The sequence below is a fragment of the Gouania willdenowi genome, chromosome 18 (genome assembly GCF_900634775.1).
Source record: "Gouania willdenowi chromosome 18, fGouWil2.1, whole genome shotgun sequence".
Classification (NCBI taxonomy): domain Eukaryota; kingdom Metazoa; phylum Chordata; class Actinopteri; order Blenniiformes; family Gobiesocidae; genus Gouania; species Gouania willdenowi.
Window position 1 is genome coordinate 20,104,243 of NC_041061.1, and position 14,026 is coordinate 20,118,268.

Consider the following 14,026-nt stretch of genomic DNA (forward strand, 5'->3'; position numbering starts at 1 on the left):
TGAAAATTGTCACTTACCGGTGGCAAGTCTGACAAGATAAGCTTGTATGAACGATGCAGACTCCAACTTGTGAACAGAGCTGTGCACGAAGAAAACTGGGCTCGTGTGCGAAAGAGTGCAACACTCGTTGCGCATGAGCAGAGGGCATTTCTTATCTAAACTTGTCATTTTGTTGACTAAATAACTGAGATAGTCATGATGACAAAATTTTGACTAAAATTAAAAGACTGACTAAAACTAATTCAAAACTCAACGTCATGGCCAATGACAATAGCCTCTTAACTGAAAATTAATAGAAATGTTACAACATGTATGTTATTTGAAGCATCACATAATATATAGATATATATCTCAAATAGTTACATGTTGTATGGAACGAACATGTTAATGTTTATTTCGGACAAACAATTTTATATCCAAGAGGTAAAAAGAAAATGCGCGTTCCAACATTTTGAGCACATTGATTATAGTTGCGCATGTGCACCAGCTTATACACATCTTTCCTTTTTATATTTATTCTTTAACATTACAAAAACAATTTTAGTCTAAAATTTGTTAAAGTCTGATTATTTGCCCCCCCCGTGCACTTTAGCTGAAAGTCAAATGGCAAACAAGGAGAAAAGTGTACAGGGAACATTAGTCATTTGCAATAAGACACTGTAGCCTGAGGGCAGAAGATAAGCACACTCAAAGTTGGGAACAAGCCAGATTGCTGACATTTATGTTCCTGGTGCTGTGAGGTGCTACCTGTGAGAAAGTACCTCTACACTGCTCATGCAGCATTTGAGCCCGGGAGTGATCCACATAGATTGGAATTTAGCCCCTTGTTCCTGCTGCCATTTGTCAGGCAGAGGAATTGCTTCAGCCTTGAGAGACAGTGTGAAGAGCCACAGATGAACGATTTACCCAATATGCATCGTTTTCGATGAAGGATGGAGGACGCACATGCTGCATCCTCAAACATCAGGAAGAATTGAATAGAAAAAGGCCTTCAGTCAGATGAAATCACAGATAAACGGGCCACCGATTTTATGCTATTACGGGTTTTGTCCGAGAAGTGAACCATTCACCAAATGGTCTGTGCATCTTTTCTGGAGGTGAAACTTGTCTTTGCTCTTGGAGACAATGAGACGCTCATCAGACGAGCAGCGAAAGGTCTAATGCTACCGTTCTAGTGCTCATTCATCACTGTCGCAACGCCACCTTCGTTCATGGGAGACGCGCACAGAGAAAAAATACCAATACCATGTTAGAACTTAAAGGGTGAGTGGCAGCCTAATTCACTATGAAAGGAACAAGCTTGTGCTTTTCAATAGCATCAACCATCAGGACCTGCTAAAGCTAAGCCACCTTATCATGCATCAACAGCAGCTCGACAACCTGATGAAGTGCGGAAGAATTCTGAAACCTAATGCCTTGGTTGGTGAAATATAAAAAATTGTGGCACTGTTGTAACTATAAAAATGTATTTTCTGGTGGACGAAGCTTGGAAAATATATTAGCATTTTGTAAATGAAAATGTACTTAATAACACACAAAATCATTCAAGAGTGTTGAATGAAAAAAGTGAAGATTGGAATTAAAAAAGTTGGCCAAGCCATTTCTATTTGATAGGAAAGATATTCTAGGAATAGATAAATCCAAGAAATATGAATAAGAATAAGGAAGAAAAAAGTTTATATGAATTTAAGATTACTTTTCGATGATTTTGCATTACTATGAACACTCCTGTCAAACTGGTCAAATAAAATGGAGGAAATAGAGGTTTTTCCCATCTATTTTACAAAAGGTAGAAAATTTGTTTCTAGCCTCACATACATACACATCTAATGAAAATGTATGAAAATATAGAGTTTTTGTTCAAGATTTTTTAAGTCACTAGTGTTCATGTACAGAATGAAATGTCGTACCCATGTCCCCCATTGAGCATTTTTATAAATACATAAATAAACCAGAAAAATAGAAAAAAGATTTACATACAAGTAAGTGTCAAAGGTGTCAACAAGTATGAATGTTAAACATCGAATTTGTATAGCGCTTTTTTGGACACTCAGACGCTTTACATGGTGAGTAAAAAAAGGGGGTTTATAGAAAAGCCAGTTTGAACAGGTGGGTTCTGAGTCATGATTTGAACATTGGTATAGTGAGTCAGAGATTCTGATGGGCAGTGGAAGTGAGTTATAATATAACCATACGTGTAGTCATAGACACATCCGTGTTAAATCCAACTAAGGGTTGGATAAATCAATGTGTTTAACACCTCTTCTTAAACAGCTCAACTACAGTGATGACACTTCAGCGTGTTGGCCAACACAGCCACGGCTGCGGCGGCTGCTGCTTTTGCCACTATTACCATTCTAACAGAGAGTGCCTCTCTTGCTAGTTGTTAGGGCTTCAGCTGACAGCTCACACTAATATATGTGGTATGTCAGCCAATGCTAATGTGTGAGCTGCAGCAGGGAGGAGGAAGCACACAGCAGATGTTAGGAGTGAAAATACAGATAGTGCCGTTATAATGTGGTGGTAACACGCTGCCCTTTTCCTCCCTGCTCCTGTAGATCGCCCACCTTCAGCCCTGCATTTATAACCTGCGCACCGCACCATTAGCTCTTTAGCATTCCCTCTGATCCATTCAATTGTGTGCATTTGCAACGTCTTTGGTTGCTTGATTTTCCAAGCACACACTGTGTGAGAGTGTCTTTCTTCACCTGCCTGTTGACCTGCAGCTTGTTTGTGACGTGGAGGGGTTTACAATAGCGTATTCTGGCATGGTCCACGACCTTGAGATGCTGTCGTTGACATAATTTACTCAATATTTCTGTGACCCCAATAAGCAAGTGTAAGACACGGCGTGGATGCGCCACCGCCGCAGTGGATGGACTGCATCTAATGAATAACTTCTCTCTAATCTCAAAGTAAAACAGAGGAATGCCAAAGGATGGACCTATAAGCAATGCACTGCAACTATCCGGCTTGGCAAACAAAAAAAACTAAAAAAAAAAAAAAAAAAAAAAAAAAAAAAAAAACACGGATCCCTTCTGTCGGTCGATGTGATTGGCCAGAAAGCTGGATGAATTTAATCCTGGCTGTTGCTGACTCTGCTGTAGTTGATTCCATCAAATCTGTATCATGCTCCCTGTTTGGGAACCATCTTTGCAACGCGGAATGATTTTTCTATTTAAGGATGACTTAAATCAAACAAGAGATACCCTAATAATCAGGATCTGTATGGTAAATCTCTACCCTACCGCCGATTGTTTTTCATCCGTAATCTCTCTGAAGTAAGAAGAATAGTAAATGTCCATTGATCTTGGCAGGTGGTCACATTTGTTCCTTCGGGGGGTCGGAGGAGCAGCAGCAATGCGACGGCTGCCTGCTGATGGCCGGAGTGTGGAGAAGCAAACATCAGGGCTGTTTACAGCCAATCTGTTTTTGTAACGCTTTGGAGTTTTCAACCTTGATTTAACCCTAATGAGCACTCTGGGGACAACACAGCACTTATCTGCCTTAAACTGAGAAAGCATACAAGGGTTTGGGGAAAAAGGACATTCAAAGCATGAGTAGGGAAAGAAATGTGAAAAGGAGAGTAAGCAACCTTAATCTCTCACCTGTGTCTCGTATCACACGGGGCTAAGATCTCAGTGCAGGTGCAAAACACAGAAGGATGAGCAAGTGTGAAAACTTTTGGATCCAGCGTTTCGAGGGAAGTGCTCGTCTCAACTGAAAGAGCAAAGTAATGAGCTATTCTAATGTATTGAAGGACTTCTTTCTTCTAATTTCATTTAGTTTTCTTTGAATACTACTCCAGCTGTCTCTGGACCCCAGGCAATATCGAGGTATAAAAGCAAGGATCGTCTGTGTGTGTGTGTGTGCACATGTTGAGCTCATATCTCCCTGACACAATGTATGATCGATCTGAAACTTTTTCACCAGCTTGCTTATGGCCCCAGGCTGTGCATCCATTATTTTGGAATTATTTGGTGATTTTAATTTTATTTTGAAATCATTGTGGGTTACATCGGACGAAGGGTAAGACCAAAGAGGGGGGAGGGGCGTCTGAGCCGCACTCACACTGATATACTTACAAAGCTCTCAAGTCTCACGCATTGGGCGTACACATGCACGGCTGATGCGCATGCGTGTGTGTGGCCAAGTCTCAAGCATTGGGCTTACACACACACAATAAGCACCCCTACACTAAGAAATGTTAAATGCTAAATAAATAGTTTTATTTGTACAAATGTATGCATTTTATCATATTCTACCTAAACTGCCGCATTGGTGCAAACTTTATCAATTTATCATGCACATGTCCCATAAAATTAAACCAGGGAAAATGCACACAACATTTTACTTTGCACCCGCAAATGTACCCTTTTATAACACTACAGAGTATGTACACCTCTTTGTACATTGAACCTTTCAAACACATACTCATCTGGCCATATTTGACAGCTCTACCACATGAATACATACTTTTGATGGGCACTGTACCAGTGTAACAAAATCTAAGAATCAAAAAGTATGGACCAACATATTTTTTGCTTTTCAAATTATATAAAATAATATTTTTGATTTGTTATTAAAGAGATGCGATTAAAGATGACCATGCGATTTAGCTTTTTAGTCAAAGATAATAAAGCCAGTGATGCCATTCTCAAAGGAATCACAAAACCGGACATTTTTGGTCATTAGGATTGGGTACTTGAACAAGGCCCTTTAACCCCCGGGCACTACACTGCACGAGTACAACCCCATTGCTTTATTTTGGAGGGATGCCATGTTGGGTTTTCAATCTATAAAGTGATCAATAAAACACACCGTTATTATAGGGCTGGGCGATTTTGGCGTTAAAAAAAATCTCAGATTTTTTAGAGAAAAATTGGAGTTTCGATTTGATTTTCAATTTATTTTAAGAATAACTGCAGACATCAGTTATATTGTCAAAAGTGCAAATTTATTGCTGTGATTGTCCTCAAGAGTTAAAATGCATAGAACAATCCCAAAATAAAAAGTAAATGAGTCTTTGTCATTCAACAATTTCAAGCTTTAACCAGGTTGAAGCAAATGTGCAACAGCACATAGCAACTTAAATTTACTGATTAAAAAAAAATCAGATATCTACATATTCTATAACATTACAATTTAAGAATAATAAACTCTTCCCTTAGCATCTCAGCATAGTGCAAATAAAAACTGTAACACATATAGCCTACTCAAAGGGTAAAATGTAAACAAAGAGGGGGCTGGCTGACATTGGAACGCAAAAAAGTCTGAACAAACTGTGGTGGAAAAAAAACCATATATATATATATATATATATATATATATATTTTTTTTTTTAAACTCAAATTTGCAAAACAAAAAATGTTTTTTATCCCCAAATTTGATCAATTAAATTTTTTTCCCAGCCCTACATTATTATCATTATGTATTAATAGCGAGCCAAGTGAAGTCCATTTAAATGCTATGCCTTAAACACATTGGTTTGTTATTTGGTGGCATGGAGCCCTGAAGTTTAGCATGTGTAAAAATAAATGTGCAGTTGGTTGATTTAAGTTGGAAGAGTGTGGCTGTCAAACAGACAAAATAACACCAACAATCTATTCAGCACATTTATCCTGTCTGGGTGAATCTGCCCAAATGTAACTGAATTGCCAGGACTTTTTGGAGCATGCATTTACTTTACAGTGATTGCAAGGCAGGTGTTTATCTGCGCTTACGGCAGAAACAATTCCTTGGTTTAATTGAGTAATTTGATTACTAAAATGCGTTAATGCAAAATTCTCCTACTCAATGCTTCGTTTAAGTCACTTCCGCTTTTAATGACGTCACGTCTGGAATGCAAAATGGAGTCGGAGACCGACAGAGAGCAAAGAAAATGGTGTAAACTGTCGAAAGTGTGGGACCATTATAAACTAAATTGGATGCAAAACAGTACAATGCATGTACTGCAAGACAAATCTAAATTAAATTAAACTGGGCTTTACACCTTTATTCGTCATGTATATATGTTGTTACACATATATATTGAAATTTGTCCTCTGCAATTTAACCCATCCCTGGGGAGCAGTCGGCAGCCATTTTGCGGCGCCAAGGCCAGCGTCCTTAACCACTAGGACACCACTCCCCTAATAAATAACAGCACTTCTTCAAAGTTACCCGAGCCAAAAGCATCCGCTGTATGCTAGTGTAGATTACGGCATGTATAGAACATACATCTAGCTGAATAATGGCTGATTAAAAGGAGAAATAGTTGTAGTGGCCACATGGCGAGGCATTATGTGAAAAAGTGTATTAGTGAAAATTACACAGAAATTAAAATGCTAGCGTTACTTTACGCTTTATTCACTTCATTTTGATTGTGTCACACACATGCGCGCACACTCCCTCTCACACAGGTTGCCAGATCTGGTCAATGTATGTTATTTATTGGTTTAGGTATATTATATTAACTCATTCAGTGCCAGCCATTTTCAGAATTTCTAACCGCCTCAGTGCCAGCCATTTTTGAGCATTTTGCTGGTAGGAACATCAACTATCGACATCATCTCTCGTAGCGCCATTTTCTGTCTCGTAAACTCCGTTATTCTCCCTCTAAGCTCTGCATCCAAAGGTGTGCTGCTACCACCTACATTTCACGTAGTATTTTGCAATCTGGCTCACAGTTGAGGCCCACCCACCCCCCGTCGATCACACAGCCATAACTTCCTCTTCCTCTCGACACAGATATGACCGTTTTGTCTTAGTAAGTTGATCGTTTTTTCAAATGATCACAGCATTATGAATAATCCACTCAGGTCCACACATGTTCTGTGTTAGTATGTGGTGCTGTGAGCTGCTGGATGCGCCACAATATCACTCTGTAGCGCCATAATCTCACTCGTCCCTGCTTCTTCTTCCTTAACTAATGGTGGCATCAGTGGCTAATCTCACATCTAAAGGTGCACTGCTGCCACCTTCAGGGCACCAGTTGGTCACTACATCACCCCACAGCTTAGATATTGATGAGGGACCTCCGCCAGGGTGTTTTTCTAGTAATCTCCGTGAAAAAAACGCAAATGATGAGTTTTCTCGTCAATAGCACTGAGCGTGTTAACCACACTATATTGGGTTAAGTCTGCCAATAAAATGTTTATCTTAAGAGGAATTCAATCTGTTGTTCATTTAACTGACTTCTATTGTTTGTATTACTATTAAATAAGTTAAAGTAATTTAATGAAATGTTTAAAAAAAATTATATCTGATTACTCACCAGAATAATTGATATAATACTCGATTATTAAAATAATTCTTAGCTGCAACCCTATCTGTGTTAGCTTTACGAACAAGGTGACAGAACGGATCTTTACTGCTCGGTCAACATTTTTAGTGAACGTTAAAAATCATAATGACATTTTTCTTCTCAATATCCTGACAGCATTTAATATCTCACAGAAAGCCCCACCCCCATACTGCGATTCTCAGACTTATTAGGATTTGTTTCCTGCAATTCAAGTATATGTCCACTCACCTCTTCCAGTATTATTTTCAGCTTGTTGTGAACAGTCCCACATAAGTGGCCAACACATACTTTGCACCCATTATTGGCATTGGTAATTTTAGTAAATCATGTGCAACAGCTGAGAAAATGGTGTGTGCCATCTATATGTAGGCGCATTGACTCTTTAATTGGGATCTTAGTAAATCAGGCCCGAATCATATGGATAAAAATTGGAAAAAGGTTTTTTCTCTCCTGCAAAAAAAAAATAATCAGATCAGAAGCAGTAAACAACACACTTTCATGTGTTTATCTTAAAATATAGCGTTGTAGCTACACAAACTGGAACAAAACAACTTGTGTTAGAATGTGGGTCAAATGATTTTGTCATCATTCAGCACAGCAGCACTTGACTTAATGATAGGATTAAAAGGCAACCTCCATTATTTTAGGCTTCATACCAGACAGTGTGTTTTTAGGACTTTTTAGGCTTTGAAATATATTATATGGACATACAAGCTAGTCACAAATGGAAACAAAAATAAAATGTAAAAACACATTAAGGTTTACATTCATTTAAATGAGAGCAACCATAGCAACTGTGAAAAGCCCTCTTTGAAGCAAATGAACGGGCCTCCAGGAAAGTGGAATAAGGCCAATAAAGAAGTCCTGCTGGGTCTATAAAGTCTTACAAACTAGGCTTACTTTTGAAATCAACTGCATTTAATAAGCGTGAAGTAATATCCACATGACAGCAAACACGTAAATGCCTGGCTGATTACACAAGGTTCTCAAGGGGAAAGAGGAGGCATGTTCCTAGAGCGAACAGCTGCTTGTCAATAACGACACCTTGTTATGTGGAAAAATTATCATCCAATCAGGAAACAATGGATTTTAACCCCTTTCATTTCCAGCTGGAAAAGAGTGGCACAATGTTTGGCTTCAAAGGTCACAGCAAACACCCTCCTTTTCATCAGTGGAAGTATTTGAAATCCCTTCCGGAACTGAGTCGATTCACATTTCAGTTTCCAACAGATATCATTTGAATTCATGTACCCTTCATTCTTTGCTTATTCCATTTCAAAACCAAATCAAAATAACAAATAAACATTGTGGTTGTTTTGTTTTACAGACTTCAAAATCAAAACAGAAAAATCAAAAACCTGACAAGCAGCGTTTTTCTGTTTTGAAATCAAATACTGTTCTGTTTGTGTGATATTTGGATATTTAAGGTAAACTAGGACAAGAGCTTCATGTTTTAAGCCCACCACACAGAGGGGACCCACAGACGGGGGTGGCCATTTACTCCTGGACTAAAAAAAAAAAAAAAAAAAAAAAAAAAGAGCAATGCATGTGTCACATTACTGATGAACTGGTGAATTGAAACGTTAACACACAAATAAAAAAATTAAAAAAATAGATGCTACGAAAAGCATGCACATAGCACATATGTGATTAATCCAGAGGTGGTGTATTGAATCTACTGGTGCTCCTTGTTTCTTGTGATCAACTTCTGTGTGTTGACGACTCACTGTATTAAAACATGCAAAATAAATATTTTTAGTGCCCTCAAAATAGCTGTGTAATTGTTTTTTGCAAAAGTGTCAAATGGTAGAAGATCTATTGTTCCTCACAACAGCCCCAGAGTCGATGGTCACCATTTTATTTGGATACTATTTGGACTGTAACACCATTATAAAAAAAAACCAAACGGGAGCAGCTTTTTATGAGCTAAAACATCCACAGACGGCATGATAACAGGAGCAGGATCAGAAAACGGATGAAATAAATCCTAAACAGTCCTATAGTGTGCAGAGAACGGGTCCAGGACCTATGGAGGAAAACGGAAAACCAGGTGCAGCAGACTTCAGTTCTCGTTCTAATTTCCCCATAAATATCCAAATATCTCACAAATAAAACAAGATTTTTTGTTTAAAACAGAAAACCGCTGCTTTTGTTTTTTTATTTTTCTGTAATTCTGCTACGACACTGTTTATTAGTTATTTTGATTTGAACGGAATAACCAAAGAATTAACCACCACCACCAGTGCATCCTGTTGTTACAGGGAAATCTTAAACCTGGGAGGAAACTCTCCCACAGGGGAACAATACATTCTGCTAGCGGTCCTCATGGTACTTCTGTGCTGTTTTGGCTTCAAAGCAGTGACAAACGCAGCTCTCTCCAAACAGCAGCAGCTCCCAGAGGACACACATGCTCAGCTACACTCGGCGTTCACTCCTTCATTTTTGACTTTGGTGGACAAACATTTAATTTCACCAGCACCCGTCAGCTGTCATTATCCTAAAAATATTCCGCAGCACAGATAGGACCTAAAAATAGCAGCGCCCCGAGTTATCTATGACATCAGAGTGGGACCTGCTGTCACTGGTTCTACTGCAGTAGAAAAAAAAGAAGCCGTACAGGAGGGAAATTAGGCAAGGTAAACCTGACTGGAGGGATTTTGTTGTGAGGATGATGAAAGCCTGATTGTGTGCTACTGTGACAAGCATTTCATCCCCACCCTGTCACACCACCGGTCATGCATCTGGTGAATGCTTAGCGACCTGCGAGGGGAGACATCAATCTATTGGACGACACGCTTTGAACCTTACAGGCCCATCTGCCTGCAGCCTGGGCTGCACCTTCACTTTCACTGGGAGGGATGGCTTTGCATGCATTTGGGTATAGGAATTACAACAATCTTTTTCAAATTGCTTTTGGATTTGTTTCCCTAAATTGGAACAGATTGAGCTCAAACACATGCAAGAAGCAGCATGGGAATCGTTTTAATTTCAGTGTATCAGACATGCTTCACTTTATTGAAAAAAGAAAACTACTTACAAAAAGGAATTTTATTTGTATTCGGTTAAGCTCCATCTACAACTGGTAGAAACTCGTTTTTTCTGAACTTGTAGCGCAGGGTTCTCAAGGGGAAATTTTCACAGCGTAGGGGGAATCAAATGGAGCGCAAGTGTTGGGGGGTCAAATTTTTAAATTTAGAACTGGGGCCAAATTTTGTGAAGTAAAGCTAGTGTTTTTTTTCTTAATCTTTGTTACTGCCTTACTGTAAATCCAAAAGTTATTTGTTGAATTGGTGATGGGTCATGATGAACAGTTAGAGTTACATAAGCTTAAAACAGTAGGTCCAAATGTATGACCCCATGTTTTTTCTAAAAAAAAAAAAAAAAAAATTTTAAAAAGCGACAATCACCAAGAATCATATTGATATGATTTTTCTAAAAATGGTGATATACAACATAAATCTCAATATTTTTAACCAGAAAGACAATTCATTCGATAAATTTGCTGATGAAAAATGCCAAACGGGCCCATTTATTAACAAACAGCTGCACAATATGGAAGCATGTGTGAGTGAAACTGCTTTTTAATGCTATTCTGATAAGTAGCGAAAGCACTGACTCCTAAAACAAGTGTTTTAAAACAAAATAAGCTATAATACACATATATATATATATATATATAGAGGTGATACTGTAATTTTTCCTATCACCAAAAAAGAAAACAATATATCGGACAGCCCTAGTCCAAAATTATGGGCAATAGGGGTGTGTATTGCCTGGCATCTGGTGATACGATTCGTATCCCGATACATAGGTTACTATACGATATGATATGTCCCATATTAAAGTATAAGGCGATCAATGCGATTTTTTTTCATATATGACTTAAGAAACAACTAATCTGTAAATGTGTACACCATGAGAACATTATGTATGAAATATAATTTATTGGCATATTTTACACTCAAAACATTGGCTTTAACATGTCATGTACCAACAACTTCAAATAAAAAAAAAATAACATACAATCTGCCTGTGGCTTTTAAACCAACTTTGACTTTAGTGCAACTTAACTGAGGTATATGTCTAGAACAACAAATAAATGCTGAAAGTACTTTTTTAGATTTTATTGAAAAAACACAAGCTGGTCAACATGCCCAGGTTTCAGTGCACTTCTTTGTGCAGTTACAATGTCTCCTGCAGTGGAAAAGACTTTCCTGATTAAAAAAAGGTTTAAAAAAAAAAATAAAGTTTTGGATTGTTCACCCACTAATAAGGAACGTGAGCTGGGTTTAGACCGTCGTGAGACAGGTTAGTTTTACCCTACTGATGATGTGTTGTTGCAATAGTAATTCTATTTTTTTTTTTTAAATTAAAGAAAATCAATAAGGATGCATTTAAAATTGATCCGAAAATTGCGCAATGTAACATCGCCAAATTGATTTTTTTCAACAACCCTAATGGGCAACCTCTTTTTTTCTCTCTAAAAATAGCGATGAAATCCCTATAAAACTTGGCGGGGTAATTCAGAAACCAACCCGACATAACTGTGTCAAATTTTATAAAGACCAGTCAACTTCAAACCGAGATATGAGCTTTTGAAATTAAGCCAATGATGAGAGAATGATATTTCACATTTTTAAACTGATCCAGAGTCAATATATTGATGCAGGTCTACAAAATGTAATGGAATTTTCTATGGCCTAAAGTCTATCTTTGGTTAAAATTTTTGTCACAATCCATTCAGTACTTTTGATGTAATCAAACAAACGCTGGTGAAAATACGGCCTCCTTGGCGGAGATAATAAATAACTCGAGAGTTACAATAAAATTATTCAGGTTTCAATATTTACGATTAGACTTCTTGAATGGAGAGAGAAACACTAACATAAATATAAATGCACACAAACATTCCTGATGATGTAACCAGTTCAAGTTGCTGCTGAAATGTGCCAGTGTATCTCCCTCCACCAAAGTGTGACATCACTCAGCAATCCGCCTAATTCAGAGTTTCTAGCCAGTCTCCAGGGAGACATAACACACATAAGACAACACGTATGAACAACGGTTCCCCCTCATTGCTCTTTGAAAACGCTTTCTTCCCATTGAAGCTAATGTAGGACGGGCTAGAGCTGAGGAGGGGGCGAGCTTGGGCAGAGTTGCCTTCCTCTTCGTCTCATCACTGCAGATAAGAACAGAGGTTTTCCTGTCCCTGCTGAATTCTATCATCTCACAAGGCCCTGCCAATCCAAATGCCCCACAAGAGCAGTCAGCATATAAATGTACCCTATGCTTTGCCTTCTCTGTGTGTGTGTGTGTGTGTGTGTGTGTGTGTGGAAAGATGTTCTCATTGCTTTGGCCTTTCCTGGGATGTTCTGTGTGAGAGGAAACAAAAAACCCTCCATGGAAAGATGCTCAAATTAAGATTTAGGATGATTCCACTGGGTAAATAAAAGAGATTTTCGTGTGTGTGTGTGTGGTGAGTTTCTGTCATCTGCCTTACAATGAAATTCCCCCTGGGATTAATAAAGTATTCAAACAAAAAAATAAAAAAATGCACTACAGTCAGCTTCCTTTCTAAGATCCACCCATTGCACTGCAACAATTTTCATCTAAAGAAATAAAAATAGAAAGAAAGAGGTTGAATGACGAATTAGCAAACCATTCAGGAGAGTGGTTTGATCCCTAGCAGGAGGGTGTAGAAAGAATGAATAGCATTCTCTGTATCATTCCAGGAGAAAAGAGCAGGGTTTTTTTTTTTTAAGAGGACAGTTGGTGCATCTCTGTTTTTAGGGACAAGCTCAGCTGCATGATTTATTCACAATACACACACACACATACATTTGCACAGTGACATGCAAGCACACACAAAAAAGCCTGCATGTTCTAAATAAATATTGTAAAAAAAAAAAAAAAAAAAAAAGTAAAACATACTTTCATTTTTACAACCTGTATATCATGTAATGCTGTTTGTTTGAAACAATACACACTTATTTAAAATAGAATATGAGAGAAAAAAGTGGAAATCTCATCCTACCTGTTAACCAGTGATCCCAGTGCTGCTGTTGGTGGGCTGCCACAATCTAATTCACCTGCTGAAAATCCCGTCTTTCCTCGTCCTCTTCGTGAAAAACAAACGATGAAAGTGAAGCCACAAAAAAATAATAATAATAATAATAGTTAGAGTTTGTTTTTAAAGCAAAACCACTATGGCGGCAGTGCCACAGCAGAATAACCCAAACTGGCAGGTGGAGGAGTTTAATATCAGCGAGAAATGGCAACAAGCAGAGCCAGAAAACTGCGTCCCCTGCATTAGAACACACCGCCACGCGCCGCTCGATGCACGCGACGGGTTTCCATCCGAGCGCGCGCGGCCACACCGGCAATAATTAATTAATTAATCAGCTGCTCGCCCGGTTAGCCACGAGCGAAATGAATCAACTGTGTTTTTCAAAATAAAATTTAAAAAAAATCCCTTAGAAAGCAAAGCACAGCCGGTTTGACAGCTGACAAGTGTCACCTGTGTTGACAATTCAGTTTATCAGCGTTTTTCATGTCGCCGTGGATAAATCCATGGTTAGATCCACCAAACAGAGGCTGGAGTCACGGTGGTGGGTCTGTGATGGTGATGCTGGGAAGATGATGAAGATGCTGCTGCTGCTGCTGCTGCTGCTGTGCACGATGCCCGTGACCGCCTCACATTGCGCGCCACCGTGCGCGCACCCTTCTCCCTTTGCTCGTCCC

General features: G+C 38.7%; 1 protein-coding gene across 2 annotated transcripts in view; it reads right to left on the reverse strand.

Moving 5' to 3' along the window:
• Nucleotides 1-13,533, reverse strand: part of nlgn2a (neuroligin 2a) — a 268,976-nt gene extending 255,443 nt beyond the window's left edge. The window contains exon 1 of one of the 2 annotated variants that reach the window (XM_028474126.1): nucleotides 13,320-13,533. The gene's annotated coding sequence lies outside the window, so the exon portion shown is untranslated. The remainder of the gene's footprint in view (nucleotides 1-13,319) is intronic. The other variant, XM_028474125.1, reaches the window with a different exon arrangement.
• Between the last annotated feature and the right edge of the window lie 493 nt (nucleotides 13,534-14,026).